General features: G+C 42.1%; 1 pseudogene; it reads right to left on the bottom strand.

The window, feature by feature from the left end:
• Positions 1-11,746, bottom strand: part of LOC135553110 (low-density lipoprotein receptor-related protein 4-like) — a 40,956-nt pseudogene extending 29,210 nt beyond the window's left edge.
• Between the last annotated feature and the right edge of the window lie 4,002 nt (positions 11,747-15,748).

The following is a 15,748-nucleotide window of genomic DNA, read 5'->3' as shown; positions in this document are numbered from 1 at the left end:
ACATGGCATCCCTGTGGAACATTTTGACACCTTGTAGAGTCCATGCCCCAACAAATTGAGGCTGTTCTGAGGGCAAAAGTAGGTGCAACTCAATATTAGAAGGGTATTTCTAACGTTTTGTACACTTAGTGTATATTGTGTGGGAGTGTCTTTTTTAGCATACCTGATAACATCCAGGCTGACATCTGTGTAGTACAGCTTCCCGTCCACGCTGTCGTAGTCCAGTGAGATGACGTTGTGCAGCTCGGGCACGGGCACATGCACATCCGTGTGGTCATTTGTGTCCAGGGTGATGCACGCTGACCCGGTTGGAGAAGAGCAGGTAGGTTTTGGGGGAGTCGTCACATGACCTGGCGTCCCCTTTGAGGAGGATGCTAGTGGGACAGGCACAGGAAGTACCGTTGGGGCGGGGCAGACACATGTGGCTACAGCCCCCGTTCCTTCTACCACACTTATTGAAACCTGGAGGGGGGGGAGAGAACTAGGTCAGACTTCTGTTGCAGGTACACAAATAGGGGTAGCAGCAGAATATTTACTGGTTTCAAGACATTCCCATTACATACAGGAGACTGATTCCATTGAAAGTGAAGTGAGAGAGGGAAGACAAACAATAAATAGAGAATACAGGGGACAAATGGAGGACAGCAAATGGGTAAGTGCCACTCAATTCCAAACATTGAACGTTTCCAACATTGCAGGAGCTGTGTTTACTTTGCTTTGTTCCGGGACAATGTGGACCACGCTGACTTTCAATGTAGCAACTGCTTGCTTGCGGAGGACTACAGGAGCAAAGTAGCTACTCGTAGCAAGCAATTAACAAACCTACATAAACTATAGGGGAACCCACGCCCACCTACTTTTTATTTTTCTTAATGCTGCATAAAATGTACATGATCTTAGTGGCATTGGCAGACACAATGGATGTCATTTCATTTATGTACCCCTAATTGCACCGAATACATCTGTTTATCCTACAGCTATTGTAAGCAGTAATCATGATCCTATAAATCAGTTACACTGTAAGCACTGAGGCGATGTGCAATAGTAGGAAGACCACTTCATGCAGCTCACCCTGCACTATCAGCTCCAATGTAAATAACATGAGTAAGTCTACCTCTGGTAAGCTTCTCAGTAAAGCATTAAAAAAATCTGAATAGCCCATATTAACATAAGAACTTAAGAAACAAGGTCAATGAAGTCAATAACTTGCTTGTAACAGATGACATTCATATTCTGACTATCTCTGAAACTCACTTAGATAATACCTTTGAAGATAGTGGTAAGCAATACATGGTTATAACATTACCGAAAAGACAGAAATGCCAACGGAGGCGATGTTGCGGTCTATATTCAGAACCACGTTCCTGTAAATCTTGGAGACAATCTAATGTTAAATACTGTTGAAGTAATATGGCAACAGGTTCCTCTGCCTCACATAAAGCCCCATTCTTGTGGGAAGCTGCTATAGACCACCAAGTGCTCACAGTCAGAATCTGGATAATGTGTGTGAAATGCTTGATAATGTATAAATCAGGTAAAAACTTAAACCTGTAACCTGGATCAGGTTGTCAGTTAACCTACCAGGGTAGTTAAAAACAGCACAGGAATTGCATTTCACGCATTTATGAAAATACTTTTTCCCGTTACAAATAAGCACACACCCATTAAGAAAATGACTGTAAAACTGTTAAATCCCCTTGGATTGATGAGGAATTGAAAAAATGGCTCATTCATCCATCACAAATCCCACTGATATTGCAAACTACTTCAATTACTTTTTAATTGGAAAGATAAGGAAACTTAGGGATGACATGCCAGCAACAAACGCTGACACTACACATCCAAGTATATTGGACCAAATTATGAAAGATAAGAATTGTACTTTTGAATTCAGTAAAGTCAGTGTGGAAGAGGTGAAAAAATTATTGTTGTCTATCAACAATGACAAGCCACCGGGGTCTGACAATCTGGATGGAGGATAATAGCAGACAACATTGCCACTCCTATTTGCCACATCTTCAATTTAAGCCTACTAGAAAGTGTGTGCCCTGAGGCCAGGAGGGAAGCTAAAGTCATTCCACTACCCAAGAATAGTAAAGCCCCCTTTTACTGGCTCAAGTAGCCGACCAATCAGCCTGTTACCAACCCTTAGTAAACTTCTGGAAAAATTTACAGTAAACAAATTGACAAGAGAATTTCAGCATGCTTATAGGGAAGGACACTCAACAAGCACTTAGACAAATTACTGATGATTGGCTGAGAGAAATGAATTATAAAATTATTGTGGGGGCTGTCTTTTTAGACTTCAGTACAGCTTTTGACATTATTGATCATAGTCTGCTGTTGGAAAAACGGTGCTAATGTAATTGCGAAAGGGTTTTCTAATGATCAATTAGCCTTTTAAAATGATAAACTTGGATTAGCTAACACAAAATGCCATTGGAACACAGAAGAGATGGTTGCTGATGTAGATATTCCATAAAAAATCTGCCGTTTCCAGCTATAATAGTCATTTACAACATTAACAATGTCTACGCTCTATTTCTGATCAATTGGATGTTAATTTTAATGGACAAAAAATACATGTGCTTTTCCTTCAAAAACAAGGACAATTCTAAGTGACCCCAACCTTTGAACAGTAGTGTAAGTGCAGATCTTCCTCATTTTCCTGTTCATACCACACTGAGATCACAGAAAAGCTGAAACACACGCACATATGCATACCATACCCTCTTTGGGGTCCACCCCGATGGCGATGGTGTTTTTCATGGATCCGTTGACAGCCAGCACCACATCAGAAAAGTATGGGATGTCCAGAGGGACCATCCTGATATCGGTACGCTGTGCAAAGATCAGGAAACTACTCATCCCTACAACCAAGAGACACAGCACTATCAGTATGGAGAGTACAGGACATGGCATAAAACTACCTTATATTTAGGATTATGATGAGGTTATACATACAGTTAAACTAAGTTTGAGGCATTGGTAAGTGATATTCTGTAAAAATAAATGGGCTGCAAATACTGTATCACAGCTTGGGCCTTGGCGGTGAAGGTAGTAAATAAATAGATGTCAGCAGTAACGTTTTCAAGATAGAGCACATATAGTACAAAGCAAAGAGTGTGATGATAATGCAAAACACTTTATCATCCCACTTTTAGATTTTTACTGAAAGTGTTTCATCTTGAAAACTTTACTGCTGACATGCACAGTTGTTGGAACCATATCAGCATGCTAATGAACAAAATACTAAACTATGTTTTTTTCTCTCTCCTTTAAATCAATGATGAGCCAATATTTTGTTATATCAATGAACCATTGTTATCAATCCACTTGTAGTACCTTGGAAGACGTAGTTTATTTAGACACATTACATTTACATTTAAGTCATTTAGCAGACGCTCTTATCCAGAGCGACTTACAAATTGGTGAATTCACCTTCTGACATCCAGTGGAACAGCCACTTTACAATAGTGCATCTAAATCATTAAGGGGGGTGGTGAGAAGGATTACTTATCCTATCCTAGGTATTCCTTGAAGAGGTGGGGTTTCAGGTGTCTCCGGAAGGTGGTGATTGACTCCGCTGTCCTGGCGTCGTGAGGGAGTTTGTTCCACCATTGGGGGGCCAGAGCAGCGAACAGTTTTGACTGGGCTGAGCGGGAACTGTACTTCCTCAATGGTAGGGAGGCGAGCAGGCCAGAGGTGGATGAACGCAGTGCCCTTGCTTGGGTGTAGGGCCTGATCAGAGCCTGGAGGTACTGCGGTGCCGTTCCCCTCACAGCTCCGTAGGCAAGCACCATGGTCTTGTAGCGGATGCGAGCTTCAACTGGAAGCCAGTGGAGAGAGCGGAGGAGCGGGGTGACGTGAGAGAACTTGGGAAGGTTGAACACCAGACGGGCTGCAGCGTTCTGGATGAGTTGTAGGGGTTTAATGGCACAGGCAGGGAGCCCAGCCAACAGCGAGTTGCAGTAATCCAGACGGGAGATGACAAGTGCCTGGATTAGGACCTGCGCCGCTTCCTGTGTGAGGCAGGGTCGTACTCTGCGGATGTTGTAGAGCATGAACCTACAGGAACGGGCCACCGCCATGATGTTGGTTGAGAAAGACAGGGTGTTGTCCAGGATCACGCCAAGGTTCTTGGCGCTCTGGGAGGAGGACACAATGGAGTTGTCAACCGTGATGGCGAGATCATGGAACGGGCAGTCCTTCCCCGGGAGGGATCATCAACATCTCTGTAGGTAATTGTGTTAAGGTGATGAGATATATGGTATATTGTTTTTTTTTTTACCTTTATTTTACCAGGTAGTCATACTGAGACAAAGGTGTCTTTTACAGAAGAGCTCTGAATTTCAGAAAATACAAAATGCAAGCAGAAACACAACAAGGTCATTCATCAGTAATAAGGTCCACAAGCAGGTGTCTAAATTGCAGAGGCACCAAAACATCCAATCTACCATGGGTTGTTGTACAATGGGTGCTGGTAGTATAATAATATGATATTGTTGCTATGTTACCGTGTGCGCAGGTCTTTCCGTCCAGCTGAATGTTGATGCCAGTAGGACAGGTACAGCTGGAGCCTTTAGGGGGTGGGGCCAACAGACACAGGTGACTGCAGCCCCCATTATTAACTGCGCAGGGGGTCCGCACTAGAGAGTGAGGGACAGAGGTGGGAGTGAGTGCAATATAAAATGTGGTATATGTTGCCCACTCACAAACTATTGCAACAATGACATGTATGTCTCACTCATTTAACAGTTTAAAAATTGATTTCAAACACAATTTAACAATATAACTAGAGCCTCCACGGGGTATGTGCAGCAGGCTGAACATTTGACATCCCTACCTATTTGACATCCCTCCCTGATCAGTGGTGCTGAACCCAATATAGGATCAGTTTACCTGGCCCCTAATCCCCCTAGTTTATTTAATTTTATTTTACCTTTATTTAACTAGGCAAGTCAGTTAAGAACAAAAATGACTGCCTAGGAACAGTGGCTTAACTGCCTGTTCAGGGGCAGAACAACAGATTTGTACCTTGTCAGCTTGGGGGTTTGAACTTGCAACCTTCCAGTTTCTAGTCCAGCGCTCTAACCACTAGGCTACCTTGCCACCCTTGTGACAGGAAGAGTCACTGGACCTGGTGTTGCAGTCTAGTATCTTGTCACAAAATACTCAGAGGACCAACAGGGAATGCGCGCACACACACCGGTGGTGCGGTAGCGGTGGAATATGTGAATATCCATGAGATTCTCCAGGTTCTCGGCGAGTGTCTGTCGTCCCAGGCCAGTCATTTTGTTGGCACTCTGGATGCTCTTGGACTGCCAGTCTGTCAAATAGAGCTTCTCCTCATCCAGAGTCAGCCCAAAGGGGTGGAGCAACTGACTGCTAATCAACACCTGGGCACCAATGGAGGGGAGAGGGACGGGGAATAAAAATATTAGCCAGTATACTGATTTACAGAGTAAAAAGTCTCACTTGATTTAAATACCCATACAACAAATAAAAATATGTTGAAAATAAGCCACAACTTTTAAAGACTATCCCTTCAAGACCACCTCACCTGTGTCTGAGCCGTCAAAGTTGCCAAACTCGATAGTTTTCATCCCGGCGTCGGCCCAGTACAGGCGCTATGTTTGGTAGTCAATTGCCAGTCCGTTAGGCCACGTCAGGTTGCAAGAGATGATGACGATATGGCTAGATGCGTCCATCCCTGCCTGCTCTATTTTAGGACTCACACTCCAGTCTGTCCAGTACATGTATCTATGGTACTCAGGGAAAATCATGCATCAGTAAACTGTACATGATTGTGGTATGCAAAAGTAATCTGTATACTGTATGTTCAGATTAGGTGTCTGTGGTAAACAACAAAATCCATGCAGCGCTAACTTTTTGGGAGGACTATACTTGACATTTCCATCAGTAGTATTTTACCTACCTATTGGACTGATGGAAAAAAAGTGTGTTTACATGTTACTCTAAACTATTGTCAGTGGTGTCATTGGACATCTGACACCTGATATTAACCTTGACCTCTGACTCACCCTCCAATTGGGTCAACCACAATGTCCCTGGGTCGGTCCAGATTATCCCAGATCAGGATGGTACGCATGCTCCCGTCTGCATTAGATACCTCGATACGATCTGTACCTGATCTCACGCACACACGCACACACGCACACGTGCGCGCGCACACACACACACACACACAATGAATTATTGTTTGTACAACAAATTACTCAATAAAGACTTCCTGGTAGTCTATAGCTGACATGATACACAGTGGTACAACTACCCTATAGTTAAATCTAGAACACCGTTCCTTACCTGCATTAGTCCAGTAGATTTTGTTGGTCACCCAGTCAATAGCCATACCGGCTGGACTTTCCAGACTGGTGTTCACCACCACCTGACACACACAATAACAATTAATTTCAATACAATACAGTAACTTCAATGAAATACTCCCCCATAGCAACAAAGTCAAACAGCTGTCGCCACACTCATAGTTGGCAACATTTGGTTAAAAGTAAAGTGCAAGGGACTTTCCTCAATACTCTGATCTCATCAGCTAAAATTATTCCCCCAAACAAGTGTATCTTATCAAGGATTAGACAAAACATCCACCACTACAACACTAAACTGTTTTGTTCTCTTATTACTAACTATTTTACTTGTGATGATCTTAATGGGTGGTTGTCTCACTTACTTTAATTGAAAGCACCTTCCATTGTACAGTAAGTGGCTCTGGATAGGAGCATCTGCTAAATGACTAACTTAGAAAAAATAATATGGGGCAGAACTGACCTCCTGCCTTGAGCCGTCCCACTGGGCCCGGTTGATGGAGTCTGTGGTGACGTCAGTCCAATAGATGAAGCCCTCTTCGGCGTGCCAGTCCAGTGCCACGGCGTTGCGTACGTTGGCCAGCGGGATGACGTCATCCGACATGTCCTCGGTGTCGAAGCTGATTCATCGGATGTCCGTCCTTCGGGCAAAAAGCAGGAACTTGTCAAGACCTGATCAATTCCACCACCTTTCAACCTCATATTCATTATCTTCAGCACCAAAACAGTGTCTACATATGTGAAAACAGCTAGATAAAAAGCAAGACAAGAAGAAAGGTGCTAAGAAATGCTTCCTTGTGACTTCACAAAGTGGAGTAAAAGTAAGAAAAATGTGATTTTCAAAACCTGGAATGCGTTTCTAGCCAGAGGGAGGGTATTTCCTTGCTCTCCACGTCACCGCAAATCTTAGTGTTTTAAAAAATCACTGTATTTAAAAATATATATAAAATGCAGAAATATGCCGTTTTCATATATGTAGACACTGGTTTTGTGCTGAAGATAATGAAAGAGGTTGAAAGTGGTTGCTCTTTAACATCAGCTAACTGGACTGAAAATGTACTTAGCAAACATTGAGTTTATATTTAGAATAAAGTAATGACAAAATGAACACAAAAAGATTTACAACTCTAAATCTTCACATAAAAACATCAACAAATACTCTATTCTAACTACAGTGCGTTCTTATGTTGGCCACCCCACATAGCCTGGTTTCTTCCTAGGGTTTTGGCCTTTCTAGGGAGTTTTTCCTAGCCACCGTGCTTCTACACCTTCATTGTTTGGGGTTTTAGGCTGGGTTTCTGTTACAGCACTTTGAGATATCAGCTGATGTATGAAGGGCTATATAAATACATTTGATTTGATTCTTGTAGGCCAGTAAGTATACTCACTCAGGGCACAGTTATGCTGATCCACGTTCTTGAAGCCCGTGGGGCAGTTGCAGGTATAGGTCTTGTTGCCAGGGAGACAGAGGTGGCTGCAGCCCCCGTTGTTGGTCCCACATCGGTTACACCCACCTGGAGAAGAGAGGGGGGGAGAGGTTAGAAGCACTGAGTGAGTGAGTGCACGTGTGTTACTGAGCAAGTGTGTTACTGACTAACAGAGTTTATCTGTAGGTGGTGTGTGTGTGTGTGTGTGTGTGTGTGTGTGTGTGTGTGTGTGTGTGTGTGTGTGTGTGTGTGTGCATTTGTGTGTGCATGACCGAGCATGTGTATGTTTTAGATTGCGTGCGCGTGTGTCTGTGACTAACCTGCGGGCTGTCTCTGCGGGTGCAGTGTGTGTACATCCATGTGGAAGTGCAGCTTGTTTCTGATGATCTCCTGGTTCTTGCCCGTGAACTTGTTGGCACTGTTGATGCTCTTGGTGTGCCAGTCTGTCCAGTATAGGCTATCCTCAAATACTGTTATGGCAAATGGATGGGGCAAGCCTGGATGGAGAGAGAGAAAGACAGAGAGAGATAGCGAGACAAATAAATGTATTGAAAGAAGCGTATGTTGTCTTTATTTTGAAATACAAGAACAACATTTGAACCTTCTCGTTGACCCTTTATATGAATTAGACCAGGTGGTATAGAAGGGGGGAGGGGGGGTTTACATGATTTCAAACAATAAGCACCCATTGGAGCAGCAACTAAAACAACACAGAGCCACACACATCACTAAGCAGTTCCTCCGCAAACTAAGACAAAACACTAAATAAAACCAATCTGGAGTAAAGGAACAATTATCTTCAAAGCAAAATAGCACAAAGTTGGACAAGATCTGATTCCTCACACCATCAAGTGAGGATGAGTTAAGGGTTGGAGTTAGCCTGTGAAATATAGCCATTTGAAATTCACCAGTTGGAGCAAACATGTTAAATTCAAGCTTTTATTGTACACAGATACGCACACACACATAAAGGCATGCGTACACACACACACACACACACACACACCATTTGTTCTGCCTGTTGTCTGAGCACACAGAGGGCCTAGTGGAGGTACAGTGACAATTATTGTTTTTATCCTGAGAGCACACATCAATAAGGGCTGCTCACACAGGGCTGGATGGGTACCCTTACGCCCCTGTCCTCCCTCCCCCTATCAGGTCAATCAATACGGAAAATTTCAGTAACTTTGAAAGTTTCTTCAAGTGCAGCCGCAAAAAATATCAAGCCATTTGAAACTGGCTCATGAGGACCTCCACAGCGAAGCAAGACCCATAGTTACCTCTGCTGCAGAGGATAAATTCATTAGAGTTAACTGCTCCTCAGATTACAGTCCAAATAAATGCTTCACAGAGTTCAAAGAGTTCAGACACATCTCAAATATCAACTATTCAGAGGAGACTTTGAATCTGCCTGTTGAATTGCTTCAAAGAGCACTACAAAAGGACACCAATAAGAAGAAAAGACTTGCTTGGGCCAAAAACATTAGGAATAAACATTAGGAATGGACGGTAAGGTTACACTTGTTGTAGTGTTGGTCATTTTGTCATGTCTTATTATGTCTGTTCCTGTCCTTTCTCTTCACTCTGTCTCTCTCTGCTGGTCTTATTGGTTACCTTCTCTTTCTCTCCTTCCTTCTCCAGCTGTTCCTCATCTCCCCTAACTAGGTCGTTCACCCTTTCCCCACCTGTTCAGTTTTTCCCTCTGAAAGTCTCTATTTCTCTCTCTGTTCCTGCTACTTTCGGTGTCAGATTCTGGTTTGTGTTTCTCATGCCAGAAGCAAGCTATCGTCTCGTTTGCTTCCTCCTAGTCCTATCCTGAGGAGTCTGCCTGGCAGGTGCATCCTGTACACTTCTAACTATCTTTTGTTTGCACTGTGTCCAGTTCATCATATGCTAGAGTGATCAGGTACCACATCTCAAATGATCAACTATTCAGAGGACCTGCAGCCTGTCGCCGAACCCAGCTATTCATCAGAGGGACTTTATGTTTCATTTGTCGCCCCTCTGCGGGTAGTCTATTGTGCCATTGACAACGAAGAAGAGGATCTATGCCATTCCTGTTTTTTCATTAGGAATAAACATTAGGAAAACGGTAAGGTCTACACTTGTTGTAGTGTTGGTAACACATTTATGAACATTTGAACATCTTGTCCATGTTCTGTTATAATCTCCACCCCACACAGCCTGGTTCCTCTTGAGGTTTCTTCCTAAGTTTTGGCCTTTCTAGAGAGTTTGTCTTAGCCACCGTGCTTCTACACCAGCATTGCTTGCTGTTTGGTGTTTTAGGCTGGATTTCTGTACAGAACTTTGAGATATCAGCTGATGTACGAAGGGCTATGTAAATACATGTGATTTGATTTGATATTCGGCGCATGTGACAAATAAAGCTTGATTTGATTTATGTGGTTCCCCCCGTAAAGCATGGAGGTTGTGATGGTGCTTTGCTGGGGACAATGTCAGTGATTTATTTAGGATTCAAGGCACACTTAACCAGCATGGCTACCACAGCATTCTGCAGTGTTACGCCATCCCATCTGGTTTGCACTTATTGTGACTATCATTTGTTTACCACTGGACAACGACCCAAAAACACACCTCCCAGGCTGTATTAAGGGCTATTTTACCAAGGAGAATGATGGAGTGCTGCATCAGATGACCTGGCCTGCACAAGCACAAGAACACAACCCAACTGAGATGGTTTGGGATGAGTTTGGACCAGAAAGGGAAGGAAAAGCAACCAACCATTGCTCAGCAATGTGGAAACTCCGTCAAGCCTGTTGGAAAAGCATTCCTCATAAGGCTGGTTGAGAGAATGCCAAGCATGTGCAAAGCTGTCAAAGGCAAAGGGCAAGGTCTACTTTGAAGAATCTAAAATATTAAATATTTTTAACTTTTTTTTTTGGTTACTACATGATTCCATATGTGTTATTTTATAGTTTTGATGTCTTCATTATTATTCTTCAATGTAGAAAATAGTAAAAAATTAAGAAAAACCCTTAGGTGTATGTGTGTCCAAACTTTTGACTGCGAATGTATATGTAGCGAGAGAGGTGTGGGGAAAGTGGAGAGAGGGCTAATTCTTCCAGCTCAGCGCTGCTCACTGCAGTTGATGGTTTGGTGAGAGCAGTGAGGGCTGTAGTTATGGTTGAGCTCTCTTGAACCACAGAGAATCACCGGGCTGATGTTTTCCAGTCTAGTCAATCATTTCGCTTAGAACCAGTGTTTTTCATCACAGAACAGGAATCGAATCTCTCCAAAGAGACCAGTCATATCCACATCCTCCATCCTTCTTTTTCATCAGGCCATCATTTTCTCCCTCCTCTTACGCCTTGATCACACAGGCAGCGTCTTTGCGCAAACTGTTACGCAGCATCATCTGAATATGTGTGCAACACAAGTTCGCCTTCTGCTACTATTTCTGTCAAGTCGTCTATTCATACAGTTCAACGCATGCGTTAGATAAATCCAACGTAGGCACCTCACAGAATGCACTGCAACTGCCTCTTCAACGTAATGCTGCAAGACAAACACAGTGTTCCATTGGAAATGAATGTAAACATTTGCCTTGTCCCAAACATCCCGAACCAGTGTCTGCTACCAAGCAAAAGAAGCAAAACACACAGCAATGCTCGTGAGTCCCTATTATTTCAGTAAAGCACCCAATCCTCTCAGTTTTCCCCCTTTTAGTAGATCATAGGCCAATGAACCCTTAAAAGGCGAGATCCTTCCCCAACTGTCTTTCAGCTTCAAATTATTTTGCTAGACTTTTGGGAGTGTTGGCAGCAACTGGATGATGGTTATGCAGCACCTGACCAAACAAATTTGGGTGCAACACTGCTTTTTAACGTCTTAACACAGCGACAACAGAAACTTGTAAAGTTAACCCTGGTCCTGGGCATTGGTGATGAAAGAGGCCCCCACTCTCCCCTGGCCATGATTGACTGTCGCTGAAACACGATAGCCCCCATGAGTCATACTAACTGGACACATACAATGGTCTGAAGACACACTGGACACACACACCGGACATTGATGTGAAAACACGCACCAAACACTGATCTGAAAACACGAACCAGACACTGGTCTGAAAACACACACCAGACATTGATCTGAAGTCCATGATTTTCTGAATCTCCGTGGTTTATTCTGATATCCATATGAGAAGGTTTGCCTGCTTGCCATGATCATGTAGCACAGTATTTTTGAAGGATTTTGCTGACAGGTTCCTCGATGTAGTAATTTCGCAATTTAAGTGCTAGTTTTAAGTGGTCAACCAAGAATGAATGACCGTAGATGTTTCACAACCAGATATCTGCAGGAGAGAATTATCGCCAGGACCCTAGGTGTGGGTTATGTAATTTGCCTGACCTGTATGTATCACTCATCTAGTGTAGAGCTCTGTGGGTCTGTAAGTACTACATCGGCTACCAGCACAATGACCACAACTGTGTCCAAGGTACAGCTCAAACCTTCACAGAGAGGTCAAACTCTGCTCCGTTCGTAAAGATCCAAACAAAGCCCCACAACCCCCAAACATTTTTTTTATTCTACTTTTATTTTACCACGTTAGTCTCATTTAGATTAACAATATATTTTACAAGAGACACCTGGCCAAAATATCAGCACACAAATTTGCAGACACAAAGTTCTCAAGTTCAAAAAGCATCAACTTACACATAGTACCGCAACTTAATGTTCCATCATAGTGTTAACCTAACTTTAAATACATTGAAAGGGACAAGCTCCTCTACTTTCTGGACCTTTGAAACTTGTTCCAAGTGGAAGGGGAAGAGAACTGGAAAGCTTTTTTCCCTAGCTCTGTACAGGCCTTTAGGCACAATCAACAAAACACAGCGCAGGCGATAGTTTTCATTTGTCTGCTGGACAATGTAGTTCCACAAGTAAAATGGGAGCAGTCTTAATATGGCCTTATAAATAAAAACGCACCAATGATTTCATCCCCGAAGAGCTAAAGAAAGCCAGCCCACTCTAATATAGAGGGTATAGTGATGGATGAGGGCTTTAGATAGAGTTGTACACGCCCAATTGTACACTGTGTCCAGCATACTGATAATGATGCCACCTGGACATACATGCACAAGATATCCCCATACATCAATTACAGGCACAAAAGTAGTGGAAACAAGCCGTTCTCGCTCCAAAAGAAGAACATTATTATGAAAATTAAACGTTTTTTCACAAGAGCTTTTAAGGTATAACACTCATCTAATCAAGAAACAAGAACTTGTATAAGTTGCTCTATATCTATTTAGTGACTACGTGGTAGAGTCAGTAATACATACTCAGTAATACATACATACTTATTTCCACTACCAACTGTTTTCTTTCACAGCACCCAATGTTAACTCACTTACTACTATAAATGAGTGTATGTATGGGGAAATTACAACATAGCCAGCACCCGCACACCAACAACCATGCAGGACTTTGGAAGGCCGATCATTGTAATATAGGGTCAACACACAATGAATAACCCAACCACCCAGGAGTGGTGATCACATGTTGTGAAGGATGTCAAAAGGTTGACTGTTAATTTGGGCTGGACCTCCCAAGTGACTCTGTGGAAAGCAGTGTGTGTGTGTGTGTGTGTGAGTTCAGTCACTGAGAAAACAGTACCTTGCAAAATGTATAGTGGTACAGAACATAGGGAGAAAATGAACCACCTCGCTCACAGACAAGTGTGTGTGTGTGTATTTGCATTTGGAAGCTGGAACAGGACACACACACACACACACACTTTCCCTGCACTCATGTATTTTCCTACATTCCATCTCTCTTTCCCAGTCTTCCCTCACGTGTCTTTCCATTGTTGCTCTCCAGATATCTTGACAATGTCCATTCCTCTCCCTTTTCTTCTCCACTATGCCACCCATAGCTCATATCTCTATACATCCTTCCCTCCATCTCTTTTCCATCTCTTTCTGTAAAGCTTGTGAAAGTGTTTGTTAGAGCTGGACAGCTGCATCTCAGCATGTCCGTGGCCAGACCATCCATCCAGAGTTGTGTTCCACCTTAAAAACCCAGAAGTGTCACACAACGCTGTTCAATGAGACAGGACTAAAAAGGTCAGAAGAGGAATCGAATCGAAAAGAACAGGATATGATGATATCAATCATGATATCAATTATATTAACAACTTTTTTGCTGCAAAAAAAGTGCCATGCCATTCTCTGAAACCTGATTGAAACTTAGATAAAATGTAATTGATACATTAAAAACTCCTTCAAATTATTTGATTTTAAGGGCCTCAAAGATTTTAGTTAGAGCCAGTAGCTTAGAAATAGGCCTGTAGTTATTCAGGTTAGAAATTTCTCCTGCCTTTTAAGGGACAGAACTTTTGCCGACTTCCAAACACTAGGGATGACATTTTAGTTCAAGGGTGAGATTAAAGAGGTACTGTAGTTGAGGGGGTCAGCAATAAAGTCAGCTGCAAGTTTCAATAGATTTGGATCCAGATTGTCAGATCCAGTTGCTTTTTTTGAGTCAATACCTTCTAGAGCGTTATTGTACCTCAGAAGCAGAAAAGGGGAAAAACTACAACTTCAGTCGTCATTTCTCACTTCTACATTAACAAATGTCTGTGTTTTATTATGGTCTTAAAGAGATAATCAGAAGAAACAAAATTATCATTAAAACAGTTCAACATTTCAGTATGTCAGATACTAGTTAAATAAAAGGTAAAAACATTATTTTGAGTCCTTAGTTTTACATGGTGGCAAATCATAGTTACAGTTCACATTTAACGATTTAGTTACTTTCCAAAAAGCTTTTCACTTCTTGATAAGAGCCGTCATGTGTTTCTTAAGAACCTAAACCTGTACCAATCAGGCTCAGAACTTGTTCTCCTGGGCAGTGGCCCATACTCGGTTCATTTCATACCAGGGATTGGTGGTCCCTTTAACTTTATAGCTCCTTAAATGGATTCATTGGTTATTTCCAGGAAATGATCACAAAAAAACTCAGCGCCATTTCACCATCACTTTTATAGAAGCCATCCTGTTCCAATCATTATAATACATAAAAAGTAAAAACCCTTGTTCAGAGAAGTGTTTCAAACTTCGTTTTTGGAGAAAACGGTGTCTGAGACTTTAGTTTTTCTTACAGCAGCAATAACATAATGGTCACTCACATCATTAGAAAATACACCAGTAGCAACATATTTGTGAGAGGCATTTCTCAAGAAGAGCTCAATATTGCCATCTTAAGTCTTGGCCTGCGTTTACTCCATATAAAGGAACTTAGCCATCCATTTACATCCTTTATTACTGTATTGGAGAGTAAATACTGGGATCATTTGGATTGGGTAAAGTAGCCTAGGTAAGATGTTCATTTTCAAAAGGGATATTCTATTAAGATGGCAATATTGCAGCTGCCAAGTTCTATGGGTGGGTTGGACCTGCTCAATTTCAGGTTCTATCAATGGTGTGCCCACCTTTGTTATATTTTTGACTGGATCACAAATGCCACAAATCACAAATGGATCACTATTATCATTGCGTTTACTTGATAGCTACCGACACAAATAGCTAGCTAGAACAGTGTTAATAAGATAAATTCATTAAAAAGATTAAAAGCAATACATATAAGTTCTCCAGTAGTCATCTACTAAGGGATCTAAGAGCTGTGTTGTCAGTTATGTGTTGTTATTGGACTTCTCTTTCAAAATACCCCTTTACAGGACCTTTTATTCTTCAGAAGTTTCAAGTCTGTAAAAGATCACTGCTTTTGTTTAATTTCTGTTTGTAAGTTTGTTTAAAATGTATGTATTGAGAGAGGCAATGATGGTGTTTTGTTTTTGTTCTGTCTCTGTTGTTGTATGTCTTAATTTGGGTGAAAACTGTGAAATAACAATAAAAATACTATTACAATAAGGGTTGATTTTTCAGGACACTACAGATTTGGACGTGTGAGGGCATTTATCAATTGAGCTGAATTTATAGTAAATCCTTGACATTT

The sequence above is a fragment of the Oncorhynchus masou genome, chromosome 2, assembly GCF_036934945.1.
Source record: "Oncorhynchus masou masou isolate Uvic2021 chromosome 2, UVic_Omas_1.1, whole genome shotgun sequence".
In the NCBI taxonomy this organism is placed as follows: Eukaryota; Metazoa; Chordata; class Actinopteri; order Salmoniformes; family Salmonidae; genus Oncorhynchus; species Oncorhynchus masou.
The sequence above is the reverse complement of the archived record's forward strand: the minus strand, read 5'-3'. Positions and strand labels throughout refer to the sequence as shown.